This window comes from Typopeltis vanoorti, chromosome 1, assembly GCF_054136105.1.
Source record: "Typopeltis vanoorti isolate ZY-2024b chromosome 1, IOZ_Tvanoo_1.0, whole genome shotgun sequence".
Lineage (NCBI taxonomy): Eukaryota > Metazoa > Arthropoda > Arachnida > Uropygi > Thelyphonidae > Typopeltis > Typopeltis vanoorti.
In genome coordinates this window covers 23,172,799-23,185,939 of record NC_143549.1, presented here as the reverse complement: position 1 = coordinate 23,185,939, position 13,141 = coordinate 23,172,799, and the positions used below count along the sequence as shown (strand labels likewise).

General features: G+C 37.2%; 1 protein-coding gene and 2 long non-coding RNA genes across 4 annotated transcripts in view; 1 reads left to right on the top strand and 2 right to left on the bottom strand.

The window, feature by feature from the left end:
* LOC150109831 (uncharacterized) overlaps positions 1–13,141 on the top strand; it is a 422,727-nt gene that overhangs the window by 123,604 nt on the left and 285,982 nt on the right. The window lies entirely within an intron of this gene.
* The window catches only part of LOC150109832 (uncharacterized), a 384,154-nt gene that overhangs the window by 148,414 nt on the left and 222,599 nt on the right, over positions 1–13,141 (bottom strand). The window lies entirely within an intron of this gene.
* The window catches only part of LOC150109834 (uncharacterized), a 73,049-nt gene that overhangs the window by 309 nt on the left and 59,599 nt on the right, over positions 1–13,141 (bottom strand). Inside the window, exons 3-4 of one of the 2 annotated variants that reach the window (XR_016550542.1) lie at positions 6,558–6,701; positions 117–901 (exon numbers count right to left, since the gene is read on the bottom strand). This is a non-coding gene — a long non-coding RNA (uncharacterized LOC150109834). Of the gene's footprint in view, positions 1–116; positions 902–6,557; positions 6,702–13,141 lie in introns of those variants that run through there. The other variant, XR_016550563.1, reaches the window with a different exon arrangement.

The following is a 13,141-nucleotide window of genomic DNA, read 5'->3' as shown; positions in this document are numbered from 1 at the left end:
AAAATTGTTTACAAAAATGTCTACACGGAAAGGGTTACAGAATGTGTTTGATACATGATTGAACGACTTAAAGAAATCATCAATTCTACGTGAGTCATGTAAGATATAAACAACAAAGGTTTTATATGTTTTATTTGCATTGTAAAAGAATACATTGAATTACTTTCCTTCTCAGTAACAATTCTGTGGATTCAGACAAGTACAGCTGTATAAACAAACGTTTTCTAATAATTAGATTTCATTTTCCCTATTGTTAACTGGATACAATGAGTCAAATACCGGCAGATTAAAACAAGTGCATGTCTAACAATGTGCAAGTTAGTAACAATAAAAAGTATATTTCTGTGAATTTTAACAATTGTTGAATTGTTCGCTTGTTTTCTAGATACTTCCATTCAAAGGCCTCTAACAAGTACTCTAACAAGGACGGACTTTTCATCACGAGACTATATCTGTGTGGGATGGAACCACAAAGAGTGTTATCGCTATACATGACTTTCCAATTTCCTCCAACTTCATACAATTTGGGCATAGCTGGCAGAATATAATTGTAGCAACAACATATGAATTTAAATTACGATCTGTCAAAATTATTTATTCTTTGTTTTCTTTCCAAGCGAATATCTCATGACGTCATTTCTAAGACTTTAAGTAGCAAACCTTTTTTTGTGTGTGTGTGTGTGTGTGTGTGTGTGATGCTTATTTGTATTTTAAAATCCCCAGTTCTGATTTAGAAACGCTAGTTTTTGTTATCTTATCTTTTCCATTGCCTGAGAATGCCCGATAGCTCTTCAACCATTGCCGTAATACTTTTATTGCATTATAAACAGCTACACCAGACGATCTTAATATATAAACTGTCCTTGACTCTTTCCTTCCGGTATCTTAATTTCAACCTGATCTAAAGTCAAAAAAAAAAAAGAAAGAAAGTAATACTGAATATTAAAACTATTTCTAAGTTCCAATATTATGTAAGTAGAGCTGAAGTTGTCTTTGGGAATCATATCTGTCATTTACAATTAGCTAGATATATTCATGAAAAGTTATTCTTTTAGTTTGTTTATAGCACCAGCGCTAAAAATTAAAATAATAACAATAATAATAATAAAATAATAAATTAAGTAATTAAAATAGATTTTGAAAAAACGCCAAATTGACTATGGAACGAAGGGTCTACAAAAATGCAAATTTCAGTCAGAAAAAATAAATGAATATATAAATAATAGTGATATAATCTACTATGAACTAAGCAGACGAAACAAAAAATAAATTAAATAAAAAATATCATATGAACAATGACTGCAGGTTGATAAGCATTAATCTAACTTTAATGTGATTTTAATCTAACATTAAAATCACATTACACGAAATGTTATATTATATTTGAAATATGTAATTAAAACTTTACAATGAAACTCAGACCTTTCACATCATAGATAGTTTCTCGATAATAAATACAGAACTATATACAAGTCTTAGTTCTCTATTAATAATACAATAGGTATGGCCTTCGAATTGATTTTCGATTTGTTACTAAAGCACACCAGATGGCGCCACAAGAACACTTGAATAGCTCAACGCTCGTTTTGAATTCGGCAAATATTTCTTCTAACACATTTACATACACGCCACGTATTAAAGGTAACATGTGGTGTGTATTAGATTATCAAGTATGTTTTAGTTCCCACCGAACACGTATCTTCCAGCAACTGTTGCACAAAAAACTTTTCTGGTAACCACAGACACCTTGATGGAAGCTCCGCACGCTACAAAACAGCATTAAGGTAACTCCACCCTATAAGCGGATACACTTCGTTGGGAGTTTCCATCCATCGACTACCTGCACACCTTTACCCCCCCCCCCTCCTCGGAAAATCTATACGAGTCACGACATGATTTATATTCCAAACCCACCCACTTCTTACGTTGCCCTCATCCGTGATATCAGACACGCCTGACTTTGTGCGTTGCAAGTTGGCCAAAGATCGTCAAGGGTTAGTGGGACAAAAATATACAGAATGAGGGAATAGGGGGACGGAGGGATAAATCCGATTATATATGATCTGGGCAGCGTATGTGACTCTTGCTCCTGACGTTTCTTTCAAAAGCCGGTTTTTGGTAACTCGAGTAACGTGTGGAATGGGGAAGAATCAGTTTTACATCCCCCCACTTATCCTGAACATCAAGTAAGGTCCTACCCGGAAGTGAAAAAGTGAAACAATCAGAAAAATAATTATATGGATGGACTGCTGTAGACTAAATAAGGTTAACAATGAATGATTTTATTTATTGTTATGGCTATTTTTAATTAAGATGATCTATTTTTAATTAAGATGATAGAAGCTGACATGTTTTAATCATATGGTTGGAATTACCCTGCTAGCGTTTTACACGAAACATTTAACACAGCTGTAAGAATTACTGGCTTATTTGAATAATTTTAGCATAGCTGGTTTATTTAAATATTTAGAAAAAATCTTAGGTCATGATTATCTGAGCGATTTTTACAGTTTCCAAAATAACACGAAAATTAAAATAACAAATGCGTTTATGTAAAAGATATCTATAAATAAATAAACGATAAAAATATATAAATAATCTTCATATGGAATATTTTAAAATTTATAAAAGAATTTCATAATACACCTCTTATGTTTAAGAATGTTTCAGATACATATTGAATAATATGAAATAATGTAAGTATTCAATATTATATTATATATTATATTCAATTATATTCATATTATATTCAATTATATTCATATTATATTATATTCAATCCAATACCCTTGGAAGGTAATGGATAGCAATGCTGTAGCTAATGAAGCTCTAACTGAGGCTCGGCTATTGCTGTTATCCTCCTGCCATGATCAGAGCTTTAATTGCTCAATAACACTTTATCCCTACACTGTCCTCTACAGATAACGGGGAATATGAAAAGCATTCTTGCTTCGCCTCTTTAAGCCAGTCCTTATAAGGACTATAAGGAATGTAAGTATTAGACGATGGAGGAAAAACTCCTTTTTAGGACTTCCGGGGTAACGAATGGCAATGCTGAACCGAGGAAGTAAACTGAGGTTCGGCTGTTGCTGTTATCCTGGGTGTGAGTTTTTGAGTTCGCTCCCTTAGGGTTTTTGCCTTAAGGGAGCACTTTGAGTCTCCGGGGAAGGTGTTCTCCGGCACGGCCCGCTGAGGGGTGCTTGTCGGTGAATTATTTTCCAGAATTTGAGCGGTTCTGCTCAGTAGTCGGGGTGCTAGGAAGGGGCGGCCGACACTAAGTGGAACCAATGCTGAGCGGTTCTGCTTACACGGGGTGCTAGGACGGGGCGGCCGTCAATGAGTGGAACCAACGCTGAGACATGGACGGTCTTTCGCCCACTATGGAGTGGCCTACAGATCGTCCGATTTTTTGACATTTTACCCTTTACTTACTAATCAGGACTTCCGGGGTAACGAATGGCAATGCTGAACCAAGGAAGTTAACTGAGGTTCGGCTGTTGCTGTTATCCTGGGTGTGAGTTTTTGAGTTCGCTCCCTTAAGGTTTTTGCCTTAAGGGAGCACTTTGAGTCTCCGGGGAAGGTGTTCTCCTGCACGGCCCGCTGAGGGGTTCTTGTCAGTGAATTATTTTCCTCGGAATTTGAGCGGTTCTGCTCAGTAGTCAGGGAGCCCGTCGGGGTGCTAGGACGGCGCGGCCGACACTGAGTGGAACCCACGCTGAGCGGTTCTGCTCGGTGGTGGCGAGTGGGTGCAAGGCCATCACTGAGTGGAGCCAACGCTGAGACATGGACGGTCTTTCGCCCACTATGGAGTGGCCTAGACATCGTCCGATTTTTTGAGATTTTACCCTTTACTTACTAATCGGGGTAACGAATGGTAATGCTGAACCAAGGAAGTTAACTGAGGTTCGGCTGTTGCTGTTATCCAGGGTAATGAGTTCGCTCTCTTAGGTTTTGCCCTAAGGGAGCAATTGAGTCACCGGGGAAAGTGTTCTCCGGCACGGCCCGCTGAGGGGTTCTTGCCGGTGAATTATTTTCTTCGGAATTTGAGCGGTTCTGCTCAGTGGTCGAGTTTCAGTGAGTAGAACCAACACGGAGATTTGGACGGTCTTTCGCCCACGAATGAGTGGCCTAGAGATCGTCTGATTTTTTGAGATTTTACACTTAACCTAAATCATTATTGTTGTTGTGTTTATTTTGGCCCTGTATGCGGACGATACGGCAATACTAACCAGATCTCTCAGACCCCACTTCGTTACCAGAAAGCTTCAAGAAAACCTTCTAAAATTGGAGGGTTGGTTCTCCAAGTGGAGATTGGAAGTCACCCCCCTGAAAAGCTCAGCCGTTCTTTTCTCAAAAAGGCCAATGTCTCCTGCAGGAGATGTGTTACTATTCAATACTAAAATTCTCTGGCAGACAGAAACAAATTACCTGGGTGCGATTCTCGACAAAAAGCTATCTTTCAACCAACACATCAAGTCTGCGTGCACAAAGGCATCTAAAGCCATAGCTCAAATCTATCCGCTAATTAATAGAAATAGCAAACTCAGCAACTGAATCAAATTGCAGCTATACCAGATGACAATTCGTCCTATAATCACCTATGCCTCTCCGGCCTGGATCCACACCTCTAATGCTAACATTATCAAGATACAAAGAGTGCAGAACAAGTGCTTGAGAATGATTCTGAATGCCCCGTGGTATGTTAGAAACAAGCAACTCCACAGAGACACAAATATTCCATATTTTCTCTTTTCTACAATCCTTAGCATCCAACTTTTTCCTATAGACGTCCACACATCCCAACGATTTGGTTCAGCAAGCTGCAGCATACGATCCAATGGACATATTCAAATATAGAAAACCAAAAGCTATATTAGCCTCCTTTAGTATGCATAATCTCCATGCCCATTCAGGGCGAGCAGTCCGCTCATAAATTTTACCTTCATTGTAACCACAACAGATAACCGGGAATATGAAAAGCATCTTGCTTCACCCCTAAAGACTTAAATGTCAATTGTCAATGTAAGTATTACTCAATCGATCATAGCTAACACAACTGCCCTCAGAGGGCGAACTTAATTGCTCACAAATCTCCCATTCCCAAACAACTCTCATTACAGATAAAGGGGAATATGAAAAGCACTAGTGCTTCATCCATCGTGTCAGTAATGTTAATGGTTAAAAAATGTAAGTATTACTTCCTTCAGTGATGTATAATCTCCATGCCCATTCTGGGCGAGCATACTGCTCATAATATTTTCCCTCACTGTAACAGATAACGGGGAATATGAAAAGCTTTTCGCTTCACACCTTAAGTCACAAATGTCAATTGTCATGCAAGTATTAGGAGATATGCTAGGAAAAGTCCTTTTTAGGACTTCCAGGGTAACGAATGGCAACTGTAGCCAATGAAGTTTTAACTGAGGCTCGGCTATTGACATTACCAAGCCATGACTACAGCTTTCAGCTCAATAACATTCCATCCACACGGATTTTCTTCATTCAGATGACGGGATAAAGAGTCAAGGACTCAGTCCATCGCCCAGTTCTTTTAAGAAGTGCAAGTATTAGAAACAGGGTAAAAATGAAATAATATATGCAACGGAGGAGATAAAATGTTTGCTGTTGGAATTGGAATTTCGCGAGTAGAGTATTGCTGGTAGATAGAATGTCTCACTTCTAGATACTCGAAATCGTTTTAATGATTTGATTATAAATATTGGGAATTCATGTAATTTATGGAGTAATAGTTATTATCACATGGTGTGCTAATTTTTTACATACTTGGGACTCCAAGAATGTCTTAATTAAGAGCAGTCTTGTATTAAATAAGTAATTAAATAAGAAACAGATCTCAGCAACTGTCATTTTGTTAGGAAACACCTGGTTCGAATCCCGTCTAATGTGCAGGAGAAACTTAATTAAAGGACTTTTCAACTGAAGTTAAGTTCAGTCAGTAAATAATAATAATCGGAAACGTGTAATAAAGAATCACTATCTTCGCAACTCTATATTACATTTACAGAGTGTACTTTGCGTTCTTTTTATGGCTTTCGAATGGCTATAAAGAAAATAAAGATTTGAAAATCTTGCACGATTTCCATTTCTTAAAAGCGAGTCATTCGGTGTTTTCAAGATTCGTGGGAAGACTCCGATTCTGTTTCCATCTTACGTTTTAGTCATAAAGACTGTTTATGTTCCTATAAAGCACTTTTATGAGGTTTAATTTTTGTGTTTTTCATGTTTTCCCGCATAGCTGTTGACATGTGCTCTCTTCATTGTGAAGTCATATGAGAACGTACTATACAATCATAATAAATAAATAAATAAAAATAAAATTGAATGGTGTGAAAAGCACGGCAGCGTCCAGCACTGATACTATCTACAGAAAATAACGCCAAGTGCTAACATAAACAGTCATTGTGTTTTCAAAAATAAGTAGATACTAGTTTCTACCTTGATGTCACATTTTGCAGTTTTCTGTCACAGCAAAGTAATAAAAGAGCAACCGATGGCGCCCATTATTGATCAGAAGAAGAACGAAACTCTTCCTTTACCTGAGGTATTCTGCAGAAACAGAGTGTAGCTGTTTGTGCCAGTGAAGCCCCAGCCATCCAATCCTCGTTGAAGCACGACAATGCAGGTGACAGTCATGAGGAAGAGAACGAAGAGAAAAGCCCTGGAATGATTCATTGTCGGATCTGAAAGACAACAGGAAGAAGCTTAATTTTTCTATGAGAGAAAGCTTAATTTGCAATGATTTCTGTAAAAAAAAAAAAAAAAAAGATATGCAGCTTTTACTTATTTCCAAATATGAAGTCGCACCTCAGGGGTCAGGTATTTTATCGATAACAAAAGTCAAACTGGTTGTTGTGGTTGATATTCAAGAGATTTCAAAAACATTTCTGTGATTGTGGTGACCATTTAAATGGTTTTGGAAAAAATCGTCTGTGCCACATGGTATACGCGATCGGCACCTATTGTTACCATGGTAACATAACATGACGTCCGTTTTAACAAAGAAAATTATTTTATTATTATAGACAGAACTGATCTCTGCTGCTGAGTAGGTAATGGCATCTTTTGAGGGGGGGGGGGTCATTTCTTTCTGTCTGCTCAAAAAGATACCAGCGTATAAGCAAAATGATGCTAAATTATGCTTAAAGCAACAACCTTAGTAGGATGATGTATTCACCATAAAAAAGACTGGCAACACATTAACGTCCTCTTTGAGCAAAAGACAGATGTACTCTACAAAGAAAACCTTATTTTTTAAAATTGAATTTTAATAGGCAAAAATGAAGAACAAATTCAAGCTTGAACGATGCGTTTATTGATTAAAAAGATGATTCTTTTAATGAATTTTTTGACTTGTTGGTGAAATAAAAATTACCCTTTCATTAGGGTGATCAGACATCCTCAGGTTACCTCTGGAGCGTGATTTGGCAATGTCAGATGCAATTCCGTGATTGGTCCATCGCCCTCCAGGTCTGCGGGTTTGACAGGAACTCCCCACCGACTTATGCTCGGCAATTATTCTCAGACCCGCAAATAATCGCACGATCGGAGAGTTCGTTTACAAGACCAGGGAGAAGTGGCTCCCCCTGGAGAGAGAGAGTGTGTGTGTGAACCACTTCTGGTTATTGACCCGGAAAAGAGCGAAAGTAAAATAATTAAAACGCCGAAATCTCCGTGGTGTGTGTGTGTGTGTGTGTGTACTTCGTAGACGCGCCATTCTACGGGGATGAAAGTGCCGTTTTTCCGTCACGAAGGTGAGGAATCAAACGTAAAATTATTCATCCCAACGCGATGGGAGTTCTGAGTAGCCGGGGACCTTCTCCAAACCAGCGGGTGGCTACTCACGTGTGATAGGCAGGTAAACGTGACAGGCGTGCTGCCAACAGCGAATAATGTGGGGGGGGGGGGGCAAAACAGATCTTTGTGCAAAGGTTCGCTGTCAACCACCGTCCTCACTTCGCCACTACTTCTGTTCGCGTGTGAAGGAAGGAAATCCCAGCCAAAGCACATTTATCACTGTCTTTGTCCCCCTCCCCCTTTTCTCCGACCCTCACCAATTCTTTCCTTATTTTCCCGTTTCTTTGTATTTCTATTCCACACATTTCAAATTCGCCTTCTTTTCACTCCATCTCGTGCTCTCCACTCACCATCCTTTTTCCACCTCTCCTTTTTTTTTACTCCATCCTCACCTTTTCTTTCTTTTCATCGTTCTCCTTTTTATTCTATTTTTTTTCCCGCGCGTGCGTATTAAACTTGAAGGAAAGAATGATTTTGCTTTGAAACACTTTCGAAGTTTCTCTGGGATCCAAGTGTCATTTATTAGCAGCTTTTCAGCTGAAGGTGAGCTAAACCTTCATCGTACAGTAGACTGTTAACCCTCGGAACAGTCATAAGTGCTGGACTGTATAATGAAACCCCTCTTCATGACGACTAGGAACCTAATTCAAACCTCATCCTCTCCAATCTGTGTGTGTGTGTGTGTGTGTGTGTGTGTGTGTGTGTGTGTGTGTGTGTGTGTGTGTGTGTGTGTGTGTGTGTGTGTGTGTGTGTGTGTGTGTGTGTGTGAATAAGACTCACTACATATTTCATTCCATTCATCTGTTAATATTTCGCTACTATTATGCTATTACTTTGGGGAGTGGAGAAGGCTATTAAACAACATTTCGAGGCTTCAAGAAATAGGCTACGGTTTGTCTACCGAACACTGCAATCAACACGACCGCAATAAAAATACAGTTCGAGAATGTTCACAAAATGGTGCGTAATCTATCTACCAATATTTTCGCTTTTTCAGATATCATTTGTGATTAAATGTAAGTGAGTCTAGTTTGTTTGCAGTAATAATAATAACTGGAATATCCAGATTCTTCATCCAACTCGCTAAATATATATATATATATTAATTCGGAGTTGGGATATGTTCATTTTTTATATAAACTGACTAAAAATCCGAGAATTATAACAAATTGAGATTTGTTAACATTTCGCTACTATTATGCTAATACTCTGGGGAGTGGGGAGGGCTATATATATATATATATATATATATATATAGAGAGAGAGAGAGAGAGAGAGAGAGAGGCATTTTTAAAATAATAATAGTGGAGTAAAATATATATATATTTTACTCCACTATTATTATTTTAAAAATGCCTCAATATATTTTCCCACACTAATTTCGGATTCAGAAAACTCAAAATTTTCTCACGAATAATCTGAAAACAGCTCATACTATCAGTATCCACTTCAGTGTCATGGGCCATGTGCCCTCTTTTCCTCAGATAACACTTAAAAGCGACGTTCTTTTTACCCTCGCTAAACTAGCAGAGGACGCTGTCAGGATGTCATTGATATATTTAGCAGCTGACTAGAAACATGTCGCGCGGAGAACACTGAATTCACTGTTAAGACATACAAGGAAGAGAAAAATAACAAAAAATATCCCCAGTTTGGAAGAGATAACCACATGGTAGTGTGCTTGTGGAATGAAGGAAGTTAAAAGTATGAAGATGGTGCGCGCGTGCATGCACACACTGATCAAGTTACACTGTCAAAAAGGAAACACGCAACAATACAAGGCAATGCTTTCCAAGCATATGCTTCAACAAATAACAAAATGCATAATAATTAAAAAGAGACATTGTTGCAAACGTGAATGCAACTCAATTTTTAGCAGAAATGTAATAACAATCATGATTCATTGTTAATTAATGAACTATGAACAGAAAAACAAGCAATAAAAAGAATACCGAACAGTGATGCTTTTATTTATTTAAAGTCATGGTTAGTCTGACGGTAGGAAATAAAATTGTTTATAGCCTTTTAAACTTTTATACTAAAAATCCTCTTTCATGTTTAAGTTTTTTGTACATTTCTAGGGATTTTAGGTGGTACAAAATACATAATGCATAATAAAATCAAATGATCCTTCGTTGTTTGGTGTATCAACTGGGATTTTACAGAAATCTGCCATTTTAATACACCAGCTTAAACGAACTTAATTACAAATGTGCCTTTTTTTTCCCCTAAGGAGTATATAAATATTTAATGGAATTTTATACACTTTCATTTTGAATTTTTGAAGGTGTGTGTGTGAGAGAGAGAGAGACTGCAAGAATTAAACTCCAAACTCACTCCTTATTTATTTATTTACAATATATCTGTTTCATACAAACACAAACAAGAAAAGAAGCGAAAGAACTATGAATCTCTCTCTATAACTATAAATTATTCACGAAGATACATAAACAGACCGCTTCTTCCTTTCTCTCACTCAAGATTTGTGTGGATTAATGTCCGTAGAAATCATCATCAAATACAAGGCGTGCGTGATGCAGAAGTTCTCAATCGATGGTATCAGGCTACAGGAAAGTTGCTGAAATAAAATCACATGGAACTATTATTTGTGCGTCTTTTTCATCTTGTTCGCTTGTTGCTATCCGCCTATAATAACTCAGACGTGCTGAGCTCGTGTTTAACGTTGGACATTTCAACGTGTCAACTTTAGAGGAGTAATGCTCTGCGTTAAATTTATTTATGAAACTTGGTAAACCATGCGTAGTGACTTATGGGTAAAATGGTTATAAATGAAAATGAAAAAGTGGTTGCAGTGGAAATAAAACAGTCTAGAAACATAAATAATAAAATAATAAGTCTAGAAGTGTCATTTCGAAGACCAATTTCATGTTGATTATTTCGATTCAAGAAGGGCTTGTGTTGGCAAAAGTACGTTCTCGCTCAACATGCATTCAATCAGCAATATCACATTCATTCCCCCCCCCCTTCCTTGATTTGTGTCTGTCTATTCAACAGCCAAGCAAGGTATTGTCCATCTTATTCCGTTGATTAGGACTCCCTGCAACTTACTATCTTCAGATTTGACGATTTCTCAGCAGAAATGAGATTGGAAGCCATCTGTGTTAAAGAAATTGTGAATCCAGAACAACCGAATGTCTGTAATAAGAATTTGCGTCTTACATCAGTTCTGATCGCCACATTCCAAGAAATTTTGGAATAAAATTTTGGAGCGACTACTTGAAAGGATTGATTGCACTTTTGTTATGTCGCATTCGCAAATGACCTGCGGAGAAGCATAAACTTTGCTGAGATGTGATATTCGTTGAACTTATCGAGTACTTCTTCCTGGCTTAATGTATTATTCTGCTAATTTTTGATTCGTTTTCTTTTTTCTTTTTTTTTTAATTGTTCCAAAATAGCATTTCTCTTCTAAAATGAATTTTTGGGGGGGGGGATGATGGTATAAATAGATATTTTTTCTTTCTTTCTTTTTGTTTTCTTTAAATTTTTAAATAAAGAGAAATGTTATTTTGCAAAAAAAGCGGTATCATTCAAGAAATCCACGAAACTATTGGTTTATCATGAGGTAGAGTGAAACTGGTGAATAAGGAAATACATAATCAAAATTCAAAGAGTGCGTGTGCGTGCGTGAGAGAGAGAGAGAGAGAGAGAGAGATTTCATCCCTCATTATATCCCAGCAGATTACATTTGTCAAGGTCATTCTTATTCTTCTGACGTTGATTTTTCTTGGTGTAATTTGAGACTTTTTGCATGAGTGCTTCTTAGAGTAGCATTATGTAACTTTAACACCACCTCGGAGTTCGAACCGTCTGCACAAAAAGATCGAGTCGAGGGCAGTTAGTAAAAGGCCGGAGAGTCATCCATCAGATACTCCATAAAGAGGACCCCCAAATTAATATTCAACCATGAACAGCTTGCGTAACAAATGTTTCAAGGAACGACGAGCAGCAAAAGGCATTTAGCCTGCAAATTTTGATTAATACGGCGATAAGAGAACGTTCCGCAGAAACTAGCAACGTCATCGAGCGAGTGAAATGTAAATTAAGCGCTTTAGGTCCCGGAGCCAACAACGCTTCACGACATTATGTTATCTGATCTCAGAATGCGAAAAGAAATAAGAAAACAGGGAGAAGATTTTTAAAAAAATACAGAAAATGCAAAAAATAAAGAGAATACAGTGAGAGACAGAGAGAGTATAAGAAAAAAGAAATAAAAAGGAAGGAAAGAAAGAAAGAAAATAGACAGAATACGAAAAAATATACATGCGCGCGAATGTTTGTGTGTGTGTGAGAGAGAGAGAGAGAGAGAGAAAGCATAAGAAAAGAAAGAAAATAAACACAATATGAAAAAATAATAAACCAGAGAGAGAGAGAGAGAGAGAGAGAGAAAGAGAGATGCAAAGAACAAACAAAGACAAAGAAAAATAGTAGAAAATAAAAAGAAAACTAGGAAACGATAGCAGAAAATGCTAGAAAGACATGGAAAAAGAAGAAAAAATAGGAGATTAAATCAGAAACTGATAGAAAATAGCTAGAAAATAAAAGAGAATTAGATAGACAGGGAGAAGAAAATATGAAAGCGAAGAAGACACGGCAACGACAAAGAAACAAAATTGAAGGTGGGGGGAATATGAAGAAGAAGAAAAAGAGAAGATAAAAAAAATAAAAACATGAAAGTTGGATAGGAATAAAAAAGGATAACGAAAAAAGAAATAACGAAAAGCAAAAAGAAAAAGATAGAGCACAGAGAAAAAGGAGAAATAAAAAAGTGAAAAGAATGAATAAAAATGGAAAATGGAAACAGAAAAGAAGAGGGGAAAAGAATCTGTGGGTTTTAAAAGTCTTACTCGCTTGGAGTTTGGCTCAAAGGAAGAGACGAACTACTGTACAGACTCGAAGCGAATAAGTTTCGATATCTTTGATTGGGAAATCAATTAAAGATTCTTTCATTTGATCAATAGGAACAGAGAGAGAGAGAGAGAGAGAGAGAGAGAGAGAGAGAGAGAGAGAGGTTAAGCATGCTATTCGTAACAGTGAGCTGGATCTTCCTACAAGTAAATTCTCGCGGTCGCAATGCGAGAAGCGAATACCGATTTGATGGCATTGAAAAGATTCTTACTTGGGTATGACATCACATAGACGGAATGAATTCTTCACGTGATAACTACGTAACAATATGCATATAAAGGATTGGAAAATGAACAGAATTCAATATTTTGACGCTGTACCGAGGTTATACTGTAACTTATTTCATGTTTTAAACCACAGAGACAATAGCAATGTAAAAAATTGCGCAGTCTTTGTA